The 17,605-nt window shown below is 33.8% G+C and overlaps 1 pseudogene; it reads right to left on the reverse strand.

Moving 5' to 3' along the window:
- Positions 1–3,037: 3,037 nt before the first annotated feature.
- Positions 3,038–8,651, reverse strand: LOC127738654 (complement C1q-like protein 3; annotated as a pseudogene).
- Positions 8,652–17,605: the final 8,954 nt, after the last annotated feature.

Consider the following 17,605-nt stretch of genomic DNA (forward strand, 5'->3'; position numbering starts at 1 on the left):
TTAGTTAGTTTGGACAAAGACACATCGTATGGATCGACCAATTCGTGATGGTGTCCATAAAATTTCCGGAGTGTCATTTTTAATCTGTCCTCCTCATAACTTTGTTAGAGCAGTTTCTGCGTTAGGAGCACACTCCGTATAGTGTGAACATGCACAAGCATAACGTATCAACTGAGATATGTTAACACCATACGAAGGGGCAGAGGGTATGTTACTGCTGAGAAATGGGAAATTGATAATTGGGAAGTTGAAATCGTCCCGTTTATCAGATTTTCGTGTGAAGTCGTCCATCTGTGTCAATATTGAGGAAAAGATCAAGGTATGAAGCAGTCCTTCTAGTATCAGTAGTATCCTTGATTTCAAGTTTACTGGGATATATGAGATGTAAGTATTGGCTGAAATATGGGTTATTCAATGATAGGACATCATCAATATATCGGAAAGTAAAATTAAAGAATTTCGCAAGGTGCTTTTTCTTTTTGTCTTTTAGAAGGTTCTGAATGAATTCTGCTTCATACGAGTACAAAAACAAATCGGCCAGTAGGGGTGCACAATTAGTACCCATTGGAATACCGACTGTCTGTTGAAATATAAATCCTCCAAACTCAACAAATATATTGTCGATCAAAAAGTCCAGCATTTTGATAATATCATCTTCAGTATATTTTCTGGTAGATTCAGTGTGGTTCTTCACAAAATATGAATTATTGTAACCCAAAACAAGAAATTTGTATCTACGATTCCCATTTTTATATAAAAAAAAAGCTCTGTTTAATGAGATGGTGAACTCGATCTTTCAACTGAGCATGGGGAATAGTAGTGTAAAGCGTAAAAAAATCAAAAGTCTTTATGTTGCTGCAAAATTGCAAAGATCGTGATCGAAGATTAAGTAGTAGATCTTTCGAATTTTTGAGAAATGATTATTTTAATAAGTTTGACTTGGATGTTTAAACTTCTATTATAATTACATGTTATAGACTATCCCCACATTTTTTTCTACTAATTCCCTAAGTGGCAGCCATAACTCTGGCATTTTCCAATGTCTTAGAATTTTTTTTAACTAATATAAAATTGAGAATGGAAATGGGGAATGTGTCAAAGAGACAACAACCCGACCATAGAACAGACAACAGCAGAAGGTCACCAACAGGTCTTCAATGCAGCGAGAAATTCCCGCACCCGAAGACGTCCTTCAGCTGGCCCCTAAACAAATATATATACTAGTTCAGTGATAATGAACGCCATACTAAACTCCAAATTGTACACAAGAAACTAAAATTAAAAATAATACAAGACTGACAAAGGCTAGAGGCTCCTGACTTGGGACAGGCGCAAAAATGCGGCGGGGTTAAACATGTTTATGAGATCTCAACCCTCCCCCTATACCTCTAGCCAATGTAGAAAAGTAAACGCATAACAATACGCACATTAAAATTCAGTTCAAGAGAAGTCCGAGTCTGATGTCAGAAGATGTAACCAAAGAAAATAAACAAAATGACAATAATACATAAATAACAACAGACTACTAGCAGTTAACTATTTCAGAAGTTGTTTTGCACTAATATCAATAAAGTAGTTATTTGTTAGTCCTGTATTATTTTTAATTTTAGTTTCTTGTGTACAATTTGGAGTTTAGTATGGCGTTCATTATCACTGAACTAGTATATATATTTGTTTAGGGGCCAGCTGAAGGACGCCTCCGGGTGCGGGAATTTCTCGCTGCATTGAAGACCTGTTGGTGGCCTTCTGCTGTTGTCTGTTCTGTGGTCGGGTTGTTGTCTCTTTGACACATTCCCCATTTCCATTCTCAATTTTATAAAGCATTTAGTCACAGCTTTGGAACCAACATTTCAAATTTATATTTAATTATCACGCTCTACCACTACAGAAAAAAGTAAAAGTTTCATTTATAATTGAATTGAATTCAATTACGACTTTTTTCTCACCCTTATTCATATCCATGGTCTCTGGTGGATGGTTATCTCATTGGCAATCATACCACATATTCTTTTTTTATATCGTTAGCTGCAAATTGTTGATTCAAGTATTTTCACTGGGAAAATTAGATAGCTATTTTATCTTATTAACTCATACTACAGCTTTTTTCTTTTTTACCTATAACCTTAAATTAACAAAATGGTTCCACTTATATATTGCACCTGGTGTTGTGGAATAGTTCAAAGATTTTTTTTAATGTTTAAAGACTTGGTATCTTAGTAATTTTCTGGTAAACTACAAAAGACAGTACCAATATGAGGAAATAATCTACTTCTTCAGTTTTCAACCGAGATCCTTGAACTTTTAAGAAATTGTGCACGCTTGTTGAAGTTATGCACCTTCCATTATAGAGTCGTATTGATTTTGTTTTCAACTTTTTTAACATTTGTGTTGCCATGTATTTTTAATGTTGACTATTAACAACCAGTGTCAAGTGTTTGGGAATTATTTAGTGTAACTTGCTCATTTAAGTCATATGTAAAGGTCTGATTGGCGTTTACCTAACATCACCTTTTATTAAGGTTATCAATAGTACAAAGATTTGAAATGTCTTTATCTGCTTTCAAATAGGTTAAATTGTAACAAATAATAGCTAAACGGGTATTTATAGATTATTGATTGTTTTTCAAACGAGAGGATGTTAGATCACCTCTAGTTTTTGGTGGGGTTCGTGTTGCTCAGTCTTTAGTTTTCTATGTTGTGTTTTGTGTACTATTGTTTGTCTGTTTGTCTTTTTCTTTTTTAGCCATGGCGTTGTCAGCTTATTTTCGACTTATGAGTTTGAATGTCCCTTTGGTATTTTTCGCCTCTCTTCTACAATCTCATCGAAGGGCGACAGCCCTGAGATGAGATGTGGCAGAGAAACATCGTCGAGGTTGAAAGATAATCTGTTTATCGCTATTTTGCCTATGACGTCGTTGATAATTACATTGACAACGGCACGTACTTTCTTAGTTTCTAGCGATAATTTTCTGTCTCAAACGAATATTAAAAATTATCACAGAAAAGATCAAAGGAATAATGCACAAAATAGCGATAATGTAATTTATAACATTTTATTCGAAAGGAAAAGACAATTATTACGTGTGTATGAATTTAAGAATGAAAATATACTGTTTGTTTAACAGTACAGCTCACCACACAACACGGATACATTAGATAAAATGTAACAGAATGCTTGCTTCATATTTTATTCAGAAATAAGGAAGCCAGAAAACATGCTCCAATGACCACCATCACTGTTGATATTCTCTGTGCCGCTACGATGTTTTATGTACACACGGTCTCCTTTCGTTAATTTGAGAACAATGTTAGCTGAACCAGTATGATGCCCCACTCCAGGTACACCCCAACAGTTTTTACATTATTTTTCCAAATACTTGAATGAAAGTTTTTTCCACTTCCTGACATTATTGTTGCAGTAATTTGATAGAATCCTTTCCTTGGTGCAGTAAAAATTCCAGAATTTGGTTCATATCCTTTTCCCTCATTAGTCCAAACTTTATCAAACTTAACAACTTCATGAGAGCCAATGGTTTTTGTAGTAGACAGTGAAGCTGTGAAAGCAATCACAATCTTCTTGCAGCTACAGCTGGGCGGTTCCGCTAAGAACAATATGTTAGTTATCATACAATAAACGTGTCGGTTTCAAAACAAAACGTTAAATAAAATGATATAAAAAAGATGATTCGTAGATATAATTTAATTTGATCAAAGATTTTAACTGTAAGGTTATATTCATAGTAGACCCTTGGTTTGATGTATTCGATTACCTATGCCACCTTTTGACAGTTAAGTAGTGTCTATGTTTCAAAGTCACAATTTTCCATGGAATTCGGCAATTGCTCAAGAACAATTACAAATGAGGGTTAATTAAGCAGGCAAGTGTAAATAATTGTAAATTACCGGTATAGAGAAATAGATCCTGTTTGTTACTGTGCAAAATTCTCCAGAGGGCTTTGTCCTATCACTATACCAATTGCTAAAAAAGTTTTACCCAATTGCAGTATGTATTCACCTCTACAAATTGATCAACTGGTAAAACAGTTTTGCTCATTTCTTCAGTGAAAGGTTGTTTGTTTGAAGTGAGTGTAGTGAAATAGAAATAATGCTTCCCATCAAAGTCCAGTTATTTATTGTTTTTCTCATGAAATTGAAATAAAATAATCAACTATTATATAATATATGGCACTGGTTAAAGAAAGGTGTAACTTGGATATAAAAACTCTATCCTAATGACATTTCATGATTAATTCAGTCGATAAAAAAATTTAGCAATTGGTATAGTGATACAGTGAATGATTTTAACAAACTATTGACAACAAAATATTTTAAGGTAACAACACTTAGATGGAATAGCTTTTCCTTTCTTTGCACATTTTCATGGAGTTTTCCTAAAATAATTGACCAGGGAAAATATATTATTTATAATTTGAAAGCATAGCATTCTTTACATACGTTAGTCATTATATGTGGGAAAATATATGAACTAGAGGCTCGCAAGAGCCTGTGTCGCTCACCTGTATCTACTGTGGTTTGGGAAATCATGTAAAATAAGGTTACAATCATATAGATACCCTAATAATGATTGAGGCCAAGTTTGGTTTAATTTGGCCCGGTAGTTAAATTAAAAGCAGAAGAAATTTGAAAAAAAATGCAAAAATTACCAATAAATTGCAGAAAATAACTTTAAAGGAAAATAACTCCAATAGGATGTCAATTGCCAGTTTTGGTCATGTTGACTTATTTGTAGATCTTTCTTTGCATGATATTTTTACTTTTTACAGTTTATCTCAATCTATAATGATATTCAAGATAATTAACAAAAATTTTAAAATTTCCTTTCCTCCGCTCCAAAATTTATTTCACCCAGGGCTTGCACAATGCTGAAAATGCCTTTAAATGTTTTTATGGAACACCCTTCAAAAAACATTTGGGCAGGGGTTCCCCTGACCCTGACTAACCCGCCGGGTCTGAGGGGCATTCACCCAATATAAGTATGCTGAAAGAAAAGATAAAATAATGGTTTATAGAAAAAGTAACACTAAATAATTCTGAAAATGGAACATATCAAGGAGAAATTATTAGCACCCCCCCCCCCTGAAAAAATTGCACCCCCTGGAAAAAAATCAAGTCATCCCATAGTTACTGAAGACCCCTTATCATTATCTAAATTAGTTTTCAAGTTGTGACCATTTGAAATTTTTTTTTTTTTACATTTTTCCCATAGACTTCTATAGTATTATAAAACCCCTATGTTCTATTTTTACCCATGGGGACCATGTTGGTTATAGGCCAGGGTCATCGGATACATTTTCTAATCAAGATACTTTAATAATAATATTGGCTAAGATTAATTCCATTTGGCCAGGTAGATTAAGAGGAGAAGATTTTTGTAAAAGATTAAAAAAATTTACGAAAAATAGTGAAAAATTGATTTTAAAGGGCAATAACTCCTTAAGGGGTCAATTGACAATTTTGGTCATGTTGACTTATTTGTAGATGATCTTACTTTGCTGGACATTTTTGCTGTATACAGTTTATCTTTATCTATTATAATATTCAAGATAACAACCAAAACCTGCAAAATTTCCTTAAAATTACCAATTCAGGGGCAGCATCCCAACAACGGATAGTCTGATTCGTCTAAAAATTTCAGGGCAGATAGAAATTGCCCTGATGACTATTTTACCCTATCTTAGATTTGCTCTAAATGCTTCAATTTCAGAGATATAAACCAAAAACTGTATGTTACCTCTATGTTCAATTTTTAGCCATGGTGGCCATCTTGGTAGGTGGGTGGGTCATCGGATGCATTTTTATACTAGATACCCTAAGGATGATTTAGGCCAAGTTTGGATTAACTTGGCTCAGTCATTTCAGGAGAAGATTTTTGTAAAAGATTACAAAAATTTACAAAAAATTGTGAAAAATTGACTTTAAAGGGCAATAACTCCTTCAGGGGTCAATTGACAATTTTGGTCATGTTGACTTATTTGTAGATTTTACTTTACTGAACATTTTTGCAGTGTACAGTTTATCTCTATCTATTATAATATTCAAGATAATAACTAAAAACTGCATTTTACCTCTATGTTCTATTTTTAGCCATGGCGGCCATCTTGGTTGGTGAGCAGGGTCATCGGATATATTCTTTAAACTAGATACCCTAAGGATGATTTAGGCAAAGTTTGATATATCTTGGCCTAGTAATATTAGAGGAGAAGATTTTTGTAAAAGATTACAAAAATTTACGAAAAATTGTGAAAATTTGACTTTAAAGGGCAATAACTCCCTAAGGGATCAATTGATAATTTTGGTTTTGCTAACTTATTTCTAGATCTTACTTTGCTGAACATTTTTGCTGTTTACAGTTTATCTCTCTCTATTATGATATTCACGATAATAACAAAAAATGCAAAATTTCCTTAAAATTACCAATTCAGGGGCAGCAACCAAACAACGGGTAGTCTGATTCGTATGAAAATTTCAGGGCAAATAGATCTTGACCTGATGAACATTTTTATCTCGTCAGATTTAGTTTCAATGCTTTAGTTTCAGAGATATAAGCCAAAAACTGCATTTTACCCCTATGTTATATTTTTAGCCATGGCGGCCATCTTGGTATGTGGGTGGGCTCATCGGATATATTTTTTAAACTGAATATCCTAAGAATTATTTAGGCCAAGTTTGGTTTAATTTGGCCCAGTGGTTTCAGAGGAGAATTTTTGTAAAAGTTAACGGACGACGACGACGGACGACGGACGCCAAGTGATGAGAAAAACTCACTTGACCCTTTGGGTCAGGTGATCTAAAACGCAATGTGACCAATGTAAGAAAAGTTCTCAAGCTACTCCTGACTAACTACCTATTTTAACTTAAGTTCAAAAGGCTACACAAAATTAGACTTTCAAAAATAGGTGAAATGAATTAAGAAAGGAAAGAGTAGCATAAAGTTAGTGCATTTCATATTATGTTTTGCAAAAACAGTTTTTGTAATCATTTTTCTACCATATGATCAACGTTCTAGACACATAAATTGGCATGAATGATAGAAGGTTCTATTTCCTGCCTGGGTCAAATCAAAGACATTAAGAAAATGCTTCTCCAGCAAACACAAAACATTGTAGAACATGAACAAAAACATGTTGGCGCTGAGTCGGAATAATGTTTCCGCTGACAGGTCTTCATGCAGACTGCTACCTGGTTAGCTATCAAGTTGAAAATCTGACTCTGGCAGCATTTCAGTCTAAAATAGGGCATATTTGTATATAATTCATGTTATCATCCTGAATATGCATGCACTGTTTAGCACTGACAATGGGCATACATCAATCAAACCAATTCAGATACTTAAAACACACGCACACACAGCTTCTGCCAAAAAAATCAAATAAGTATGAGAGTCATTGTGATGTTTTGTTTCAAAGGGAAATTCACCAAATTATGAATTGTAATATAAGTTAGATTTTCAAAAGATATCATTTTTTTTAGTTCAGGAAGTGCATCAATTGAGTAAATAAATCAACTGACTTTTCGTAACCGAATGCACATTTTCAAATAAGGATATAATAAAATATCAAGTTTCAGGCAATGACACTTTATTATAATAGATGAGCAGCTATGACAGATAGGTGCTGATCAAGTTTAGAATATCTAAGTTAAAGAATAGAATATTTGACCTCTTTTCCTCGAGTGTGTCTTATCACCGAGTTGCATGAGCAACACGACGGGTACAACGTGTGGATTAGGATCTGCATACCATTCCGGAGCACCTAAGATCACCCTTAGTTTTTGGTGGGGTTTTTGTTGTGGTCTTTGGTTTTTCTGTGATGTGTTTTGTATATACTGTTGTTTGTCTTTTGATCTTTTTTTTGCCATGGCATTGTCAGATTGTTTACGACTTATGAGTTTGAATTTCCCTATGGTACCTTTCGCCTCACTTATATATCAGTAAATCTCAATGAACAGTTACTTTATGTCCATAATCACATTTGAATTTGCATATATATTTGCTTATATGAAACCAACAATCAATTAAGCTTCATTTATATATTATGATATATATCTAAGATGATGATTGCAAACAAAATGAAACAAATTGGACAAACAAATTCCTATTGACCTCTCAATAAAGGAAACACTACAAAGGTGCTTACTTTGAAATAAGTATCCAAACCTGCTATTGGAGGTATAAAATTAGTATGCAAAATGATATTGAAAGTAGAAAATGAGTATGCAAAATGATGTTATAAGAAGAAAATGAGTATTCAAAATGCTATTATAAGTAGAAAATGAGTATGCAAAATACTATCATAAGTAGACAATGAGTATGCACAATACTGTTGAAAGAACATACCAGAACTAGGACCTTTTATCTTCATCATCATATTAAGAAGATCTTAAAAAAGTCCATTCTCTGCAAAATAATATATACTTAAATGTACTTAGTTGTTATCGAAAATATATTTATTCGAACATGTATACATTTCATTTCATATTTTCTTCTTTAAATAGTAAAGTAGTCTACTTTAATAAATACTTACGAAGTTCAGTATCACAGGCAGACTCCACTTTAACCATTTGTGTCCATATCATAAAAACAATCACAGGTGTCCTAAACATTGTTGGTAAGGGAAATGATTTGTGTTATTTTTTAAATAAATGCTTTGGATGGGATTTCTTTTGCATCTCAACTTGTATTTATACTTAACTGAAACCATACAAGCTGTTCTATGTGTCTCGTTAAATGATATACGATTCGTATTGATTATACAGGACATGCAACTCAATTTTTTCCAAGAATTTCTTACAAAAATATTTCACTAAAATCTGTGTGGAAGTCTGTACATGAAGGACTTTCCAAACTTTAATAATTCTTATATGATGATTTTTCATATGCAGACATTATGAAATTGGGTATTAATTGTAGCAACAACAAAAAAATAAATGATAAATGCCTATAACCGAAGAAGTTGAATAGGTTAATACAACAGGAAGAAACACCAATTCTTTAATTTATTGTGTTAACTTCCAAATATATAAATAATGAAAATAGTGTTATTTCCATTTCATGTTTTGGTAGAGAAAAAAATGAATACAACACTTTTAAATTTCATGCGTCCGAAGTAGTTCTCTGAATTTTCTGAATGACATCTCTGGTAATTATGATGTTGTACAGAATGCCATGTGAAACATTCAGCCAGGGGAGAGAACTTGTTAAATAAAATTTAGTTCTCTGACAATCTTTAGATACTTAGATATACATCAATAGGTTGGCTTTCTTCTGGAACCTATTAAGCACAAGAACTCTGTTGTTAGTTTTGAAGATTTTACAAACTTTGTTTTGAAATTAGCAAAAAGATCACAAGAACCTGAATTGCTCACCTGGCAAAAATATTGCATTTTGATATTGATCTTTAAAATATTGTTGATCGTTTTTTATCAGCGATACAAAATCAATATCAAAATATTCTGCCTGTCTATTATAGTTTTTGAAATTAAAGTCTAAGACACTTAATTTAGAAACAAATTGTTATTTAAGGTTTCGTCATTGTGCATGTGTGTAGAAGTGTACTGCTGGTAACTTTTTGCAGCTTTTCTGTCCATCTTTTACTGTTTTTAAGATGATAGGCAAAAAACACCAAAAAAAAAAATGAATGAAAATCGCCATTTAAGGGCATAATTCCTAAAAAGAGTCATGTGACCATTTTGATGGTAGTGAGAAAAATGTGTGAATCTTCACATTCTGAGTAGTTTTGCTCCGTCGCATATTCTCTATATAATATGGTTTTCAAGAAATTATACAGGTTATGCATTTTATGTTCTGTTTTCAATAATGGTGGATATGCTGGTTGATTAAACACAAACATTTTAATAAATACCCAAAGGATCATTCAGGCCAATGTTGGTTGAAATTTGTCCAGTGGTTTTGGAGATTTTTTTTTTAAAGTTTACGACCATAGTCAACAACGACAGACGAAGACGAAAACAGACACCAAGTGATGACAATAACTCAACTGGCGTATAGGACAAGGTGAGTTAAAAAATTTTAATTCTTAAAAAGACTAACTTTTCTTTTACATGTGCATTCAATTGTTGCAATTATCAATTAAGACGACTGGAGTTAATGGAGTCCCAGACAGAATAATTCAACTTTCTATCAATAAAGAATTAATAAACAGATGATTTCAAACAAAGCTGAAGAGACATACTTAACAGAAGTTATTGTGTACTTATAATTTGAATATTTTTGATAGTAATTACTGATTTACTGACAAAAAGGGGGTGATAGCATATGTAATTCAGCAGATTCGATGACATGTTATCTTTATATTATACATTAATTTGATTACATAGATATAAGAAGATGTGGTATGAGTGCCAATGAGACATCACAATTATGTACCTTTAATATGTTTTTAATAATTTTTACAAAACTTCCGCCCAACTTACAAATAATTTGCAGTGTTCTTTTTCAGAACACAATCCATGATCATTGTATAATAACCATGGAAACAGTGTTTAAAACAAATGACTTTTAAACTTTCATTATGATTGAGATTGATAGATCATATTCATACTTTTTTAAACTGTGCTCCTTGTAACTATAGGCAATCATAATTGCACACGCACAAGTCAATAACATATCATTACACTGCACTTACTTCATACTAAAAAGAAAATAAACAAGTTGATCAGATAATTTCATCGAAGCGCAGGATTTTGGAAATGAAAATCAAATGGTTGTCCCGGGCCCTTAGGAACTTGAAAGAACAAAGCCTTTCAAATATTCTCAGTAACTAAGTATTATCGCTATGTATGTTTACTTAGCTTGTCCATCATGTGATTTCCTTTTATATTGTATTCATTCCTTTATTTTCTATGAATATCAGTTTGATTATAATTAAGTGTTCATGCCTCAATTGGTTAAATATACTCGTATTTGAAGTCTCGTTTTTCAATGAACTAAATGTTTTGATAACTTAAAACTTAATTACATAGATTCACATCATAAACTGGTAAAAACTTTGACTAAATCTTATCCCGACAATAGATCATTTATATGTTTTGGAGTTTAGTGTGACGTCCATTTTCATTGAACTAGTACACATTTTTGTTTAGGGGCCAGCTGGAGACCGCCTCCGGGTGCGGGATTTTCTCGCTGTGTTGAAGACCCATTGGTGGCCTTCGGCTGTTTTCTGCTCTTTTGTCGGGTTGTTGTCTCTTTGACACATTCCCCATTTCCATTCTCAATTTTAATATTTCTTATCACGATTTTCTTGGTAAAGGGTTGCTGCCTACCAGGAGATTATTGAACCAATGATTCGTAGGGTTTTACCATTTTGGCATTTTTGGGGTGGGAGATGGAAATGAATATTCTGGCCTAGTATTAACTGTGAAAAATAACTTTGCCGAACCCGGGATGAAAATGAATATTCTGCTGTACAAAATGAGGGATAATACAATAAATAGTTGTGTACAAGAGTGAAAATAACTAAGCCGTACTAGCAACAAGTGAAAATGAGTATTCCATCCGATAAAATAAAAACCAAGTAATCAGATGGTCGTCCCCTTAAGGAGTTGGAGTCATGTTTTCGAAAATAAAGACACCATTATGATTTGGGTGAGGACATATCTGTATAAAGTAAAATAACAAAAATCCGAACTCCAAGGAAAGTTCTAAACGGAAAGTCCTTTATCAAATGGCAAAATCAAAAGTTCAAACACATCAAACGAATGGAAAACAACTGTCATATTTCTGACTTATTACAGGCATTTCCTTATGTAGAAAAATGTGGATTAAAACTGGTTTTATAGCTAACTAAACATGGATGACCACGAACATGTTCCATTTGTTGATGAAGCCACTATCCCGTCCTCTATTTCTCATCCATGACATCATGAGAATGCAAATCGACTGGACCACTTGTGAAACAGGAACTGCTTTTCCTCCGGAGGACCCGAGTTAACTTCATGCTTTTGTAAGTTTTCTGTGTAGCATGTTTTAATTACTTTTTTTCAATGTTTGTATTGTTCCTTTCTGTCATAGTCTTGTCTTTCCTTTATCCCGCAAACTTATCTTATTTTGAATTCATTCCAAGCTTTTACATTTTTTATTAGTTTATCCTGACTTTGTTATCATAAATTGTCATCCTGCTTATATTTTTTGCCAAGTTGCTCATCCTGTCTTTTTTTTTTACTCAAAACTCCTGTCCTGCCTTTTTTCAAATTTCATCCTTCGAACTTGGAACTGACGGTTGATCTAAAAAACCAAATGTGGTATGATTGCCAATTAGACAACTCTACACCAGAGACCAAATGACATAGAAGTGAGCAACTATATGTCATCGTACTGCCTTCAACAAGGAGCAAAACCCATACCATATAGCAAGGTATTGTACCGTTTTGTGAACCTGTTTGTCTGCTTTGTTTTGTTTGGGTTTTTTTTTTGGCAATTGTGTTGTTTGTTTGATATTTTTTTCTTTTCTCCATTATCCCCTTGGAATCGTTTTCTTTTTATTAAGGAATAATTAATCAACTTGCAGGAATCTACTAGTAATAAAAAGTTGTATTTCGCACGTGAATGTCTTATGGAAACACTATCATTAAGGCAAAAAGTTTCGGATTTATCTTTTGGATCTCATTTCGATTAAAAGAGATTATAATTGTAATTGTTGTTCACTCGTTACGTTCGATGACAAGTTTTGATGGAGAATTAACTTTAAATCGGTAATTTATAGTTTGAAACAATATTAAAAGTTTTTTTCTGCATTGAGATTCTGTACTGATTTACCATGGGAATGTACAAGTTCGTGTCTTCCAGTATTTTGTTTGATGTTGCAGTATGAAAACTGCTGAATAATTCTGCAGCCGATATAACAGAAAAGGACGGCATGATTTCATATCGGTAGATCAGGTACCTTGTGTTTGCTTTCAGTAACTGAGAACTTTTCTTAATACGGTCCTGTTTTACGATTTGTGCATGTAGTTGTGATTTGTCTCGCCTGCGATAAAATTCGCAAAAACAAGACTCGATGATCCTAAATTTCCTTGCCGTCGCCATCGTCAATATGTAGGTTCCATCTGATAATAAATTAAATCTTCTTTCTTTCTTAGATATCACTAACTTTGTCAAACCTTGATAGAAGTCTATGAAACTTTGACAGAAGTTTCTTCGTGAGATTTGATTTTTTTTCAGGGTGTTTTCAGTTAACATTTCAATATTTTTTGGGTCAACTTTTTTTACAGTCACATTATTAGCTTTGTCAAGCTTTCACAGAATTATATAAAATTGAACATTTTTTTATGATAAAAAAAAATAGCATCTAAAGAAATGTCACGAACTTTCACGTTCAAAATCAAGAGATACCGTGTAAATTAAAATCTTGAACCCCCCCCCCCCCCCCCCCCATTTATCCGTATTTTACTAATTGATGGGATTAGTTTTTATATTGCAAATGTCAATCCCCATTTGGGGCATCAATAACCCTCATTAAATTTGATCAAAATTGGACAGAAGCTTCTTTATCAAAAGTTTGTTTTCTGTTTTCTGTTTTTTTTTTTGTGTTTTTGTGTTGTTTTTTTTTTGGGGGGGGGGGGGAGTTAAGTCAACATTACTCTTTTACGCTGACAGTAGCAGTCGCAGGAGAGACACTGTTATAGTTATTACTTGTATACTAGTATACTTTCAAGTACATTCTAAAGTGCTTTTATGGATTTATCTCATCATGAACACTAAGACCCAAAAAATTGCAAGGACGTATAAGTACATGAATACGTGCGGAGCTAGTACATGAATACGTGCGGAGCTAGTACATGAATACGTGAAGAGCTAGTACATGAATACGTGAGGAGCTAGTACATGAATACGTGAGGAGCTAGTACATGAATACGTGAGGAGCTAGTACATGAATACGTGAGGAGCTAGTACATGAGTTCGCGAGGAGCTAAATGACTGAAAAGGGGCTTATAAGATAGCCAAATTATCTATCAAAGGTCAAATTGCTAGATGGAGTTTGAATCTTAGTTTCATAAAACATTATACATTCATAAACGGAGAATTTTAATACCGTATGTAGACTCAGATGGAAGGCTTCCGTTCGAGCCCTATGCGATACATGGCGCTAACGGGAGTTGTAAGTTGTAATGCAGACTTCTATATGTATATGTGTGTATTTTGGTTGATTTTTTATTAACGTATACCCTACATTTCCCTTGTTCATATTCCGATCACGAACTATACTCTTCAAATATTTCATTGTTCACGGTTGCGTAATGATAATCATGAGCATAATTAAAAATAATGTGTTTGGTATGCAGCTTTAGTACTCATGTATTTGGAAATGATTACGAAGGCTATTAAGCACTAGTATGCTAAATCTTATGATTATAATTGTTGAAATGACAAGTCAATCAATAATTTGTCATTTATTCCTTCATTCATTGACAGCTTTTGTTGATGAATTTTAACCTAAAGCAAATCGATGTCCATCATTTTAAGCTTTATTTTTGTAGAATTATCAGTTGCACCATCAAAAGGTATACCACTCCAAGTTTTCCCATCCTCTGTTCGAAGAGAAGGAGTGCAATCTGCCGGAGTCATGTCTTGTGTATTGCATTTTTTGAGCAGATGTGTTCTCTCCCACGGTGCTTTCAATTTAGCTTCGGGTACTTTAGCCCAAACACTTTCAACTTTCAATGGAGCAAGCCTTGGTATACCAACACGTTTAGACGCATTCTCTTCAGCTCTCTGTTTCAATATTCCCAATGTTCTCAGCTCACCAATAGTTTTTTCTTCCACAGTCTTCGGTCTTACAATACCTTCTTTTCCAAGTTGATCCAATATATCATTCTGACCTGGCCTCTTGGAAGTCACTGGGTTTAACGTCTCGAATGGCTTATCGTGAAAAACATTAGTCCTACGAACTCTTAAAATGTCGTCATTTTTCATGAACAAATGAGGCCTTGTTTGTTTTGGTCGCTTTAAATCGTTTTCTACACTAATATGTCGTGTCACTTTTACATTGTCTTCCTTTATTTCTTGACTGTTATGCAAGATTTCTGAGTTTTCTGGTAGCTTAGATCTTTTCGTTTCATCTCCATACATGCAGAGGCGTTTTTCTGCATCACTAACGGGATAAATTGTGGTCTTCTTTGAGCCGGATGCTGTATCAGAATGAATAATCTGATTTGTCACTGTACGGTGAGGGGGATTGGTAAATGTTTGAACCGTATTTTCAGGTTTAATATTATCCAGTAACTTTTTGTTCGTGCTTTTAGTTTCATGGTTGTCAGATCTATTGCGGTTATCGTTGGCACTTTGGATCTGCGATGTCTCTTCGTCACTGAGACTTGACAAACTGGCGGTGCTGATCGAACTGCTATCGGTATTACTGGACGAAAATGTGTGACAGCTCTCAACTAAAATTAGGTTTTCACTGTTTTTAGACTTAATGATTGGTCTTTCCTGAGTTTTACTTACATTGACACCCATCATAACGCCGCCAAGAGACTTCCTTTCACCGCGTTGTCCTCAAACGGTTCCTATAACGCCGGTATACGTCATTGAATTGTCGTGTCTTGGTTACTGGAGTCGGCAAGGAGAAAGGCGCACTATTTCCTTTTCAATGGGGTCTGCAGCTAGCAAATCCAGTCTTGAAGTCACAGAACAAAATATATGCACATCAGCATCACATTGCTTATCAAGCAACACGGAACTATCACGCACAGAAACTGGACATCCAGAACAACGAGTTGGTAATTCACTAAAAGAAAGGAAGAAATCAGCAAGCAAGTCTTACACAGAAAGATCGCTTGCTCGTAGATCGGCGGATAAAGGAAAGAAATATTTGTACAAAAAGAATGAGACACGCTTTGTAAATACAACGACGTTTCCATATACGCGGCCGAAATTAGTTCGCATGAAACCTAGGAATACAGTTTTAAAGAGTGATAATCACGATAGTTCAAGATTCTCTACTTCATACAGTTACAACGTTTAAGGTACAGTTGTCCAGAGAGATGTACTTGACCTTGGTAAAGAAGATATTTTATCTAAAAATACAAGAAATTAATGAAAACTTTGAAAATCCGTCTGATTTTAATTCAGAAGACTGTATTACATATTCACATTCTTTTCGATTAAATTTGTCATAAACTCTTATAAAAATATGATAAAATGAATTATACTTTTTGAGATTTCAATGAATAAAAAATAAATAAATATAATAACTAATAAAGTTGTACTCTTAACAATTGCTGTCGTTACTACTACAACAGGCAATGTCACAAAACAGACAAATGATAATTATGATCAATTATCTCTCTACAGTGTACAAATATTATAAAAAGGAGGTCTGGGGTATATATAACAGTAAACAGTAACCTAACGACAAAAGTAACAAAAAATTAAAAAAAAGATACAGCCTCCAACAATATAAAACACGTCTATACATTGCTTCAAGCTCTAAATAGTCCCGTATAATCGAAAACGGTAGTTTGATTTTCCTTGACATGTTACTTGTGAAAAATTAGAATGCTAATAATTTCCTACATTTGGCCTTATAGACTCAATTGCTATTCTTGGACATATAACAGTCTGTTAATGTAACTTTTCCACGGCAGAGCTTCTGGGACTCAATGTTAGGCCGGCAGTGACATGTTGGCCGTCTGTTAACAAAAGCGGCTACTTACGTCTCGCATGATACATGTTGACTGCCTTCTTGCATTTGATATACATATGAGATCATATGACACTATGGTCACTTAAACCGTCAAGTATAGCAAAACAAGAGCTACTTGTCGATGATCTCGAAAAAATACTTTGTTTGATTTTTATTAATAACATAAGCTTTAGCTCGTGCCTTCTATCAATAGGTCTGTGAGTCAAGCAATAAGTATCTTTTGACCTAGAACCCGGTCAATAATTGCACACTGAAGATTGGATGATTAAGAGCTTTACATACGTATATGTAAATGCTCTTTTGTTCCGACGTTAGAAAGTTCCGGGCGGAAAGAACTAACTAGCCGAAAAGTTCCGGAGGAACTTATTAACTAGTTACTTTGTTCTTCCTCTGGTTTAAAAGTTCCACCGGAACAAAGTGACTAGTTGAAAAGTTCCAACGGAACATATCAACTAATTAGAAAGTTCCTTTTTGCCAAATTAGTCAAAACCGGAACTAACAAACTAGCCCAAAAGTTCCAACGGAACTTATCAACCAGTCACAAAGTTCCATTTGGAGAAGTGATGCAAAGTAAAAGCGCAACATATTATATTTGAACATTTCAAAGGGAAACCAAGATACTGATTACAAAAGTCAAAAGGAACTTATCAACTAGCCACAAAGTTCCTCTTTGGCAAATAAGTCAAAACCGGAACTAACAAACTAGCCCAAAAGTTCCAACGGAACTTATCAACCAGTCACAAAGTTCCATTTGGAGTTTGGAGAATTGATGCAAAGTAAAAGCGCAACATATTATCTTTGAACCTTTTCAAAGGGGAACAAAAGTGTCTTTTATACTGATATTCATTCTTCCCTCTCTTCATTATTATGGTACTTAATTCGGTCAGAATGTTGCCTTCATAACGGAATAAGTTCTAATTTTT

Source organism: Mytilus californianus, unplaced genomic scaffold, assembly GCF_021869535.1.
Source record: "Mytilus californianus isolate M0D057914Y unplaced genomic scaffold, xbMytCali1.0.p SCAF_4, whole genome shotgun sequence".
Lineage (NCBI taxonomy): Eukaryota > Metazoa > Mollusca > Bivalvia > Mytilida > Mytilidae > Mytilus > Mytilus californianus.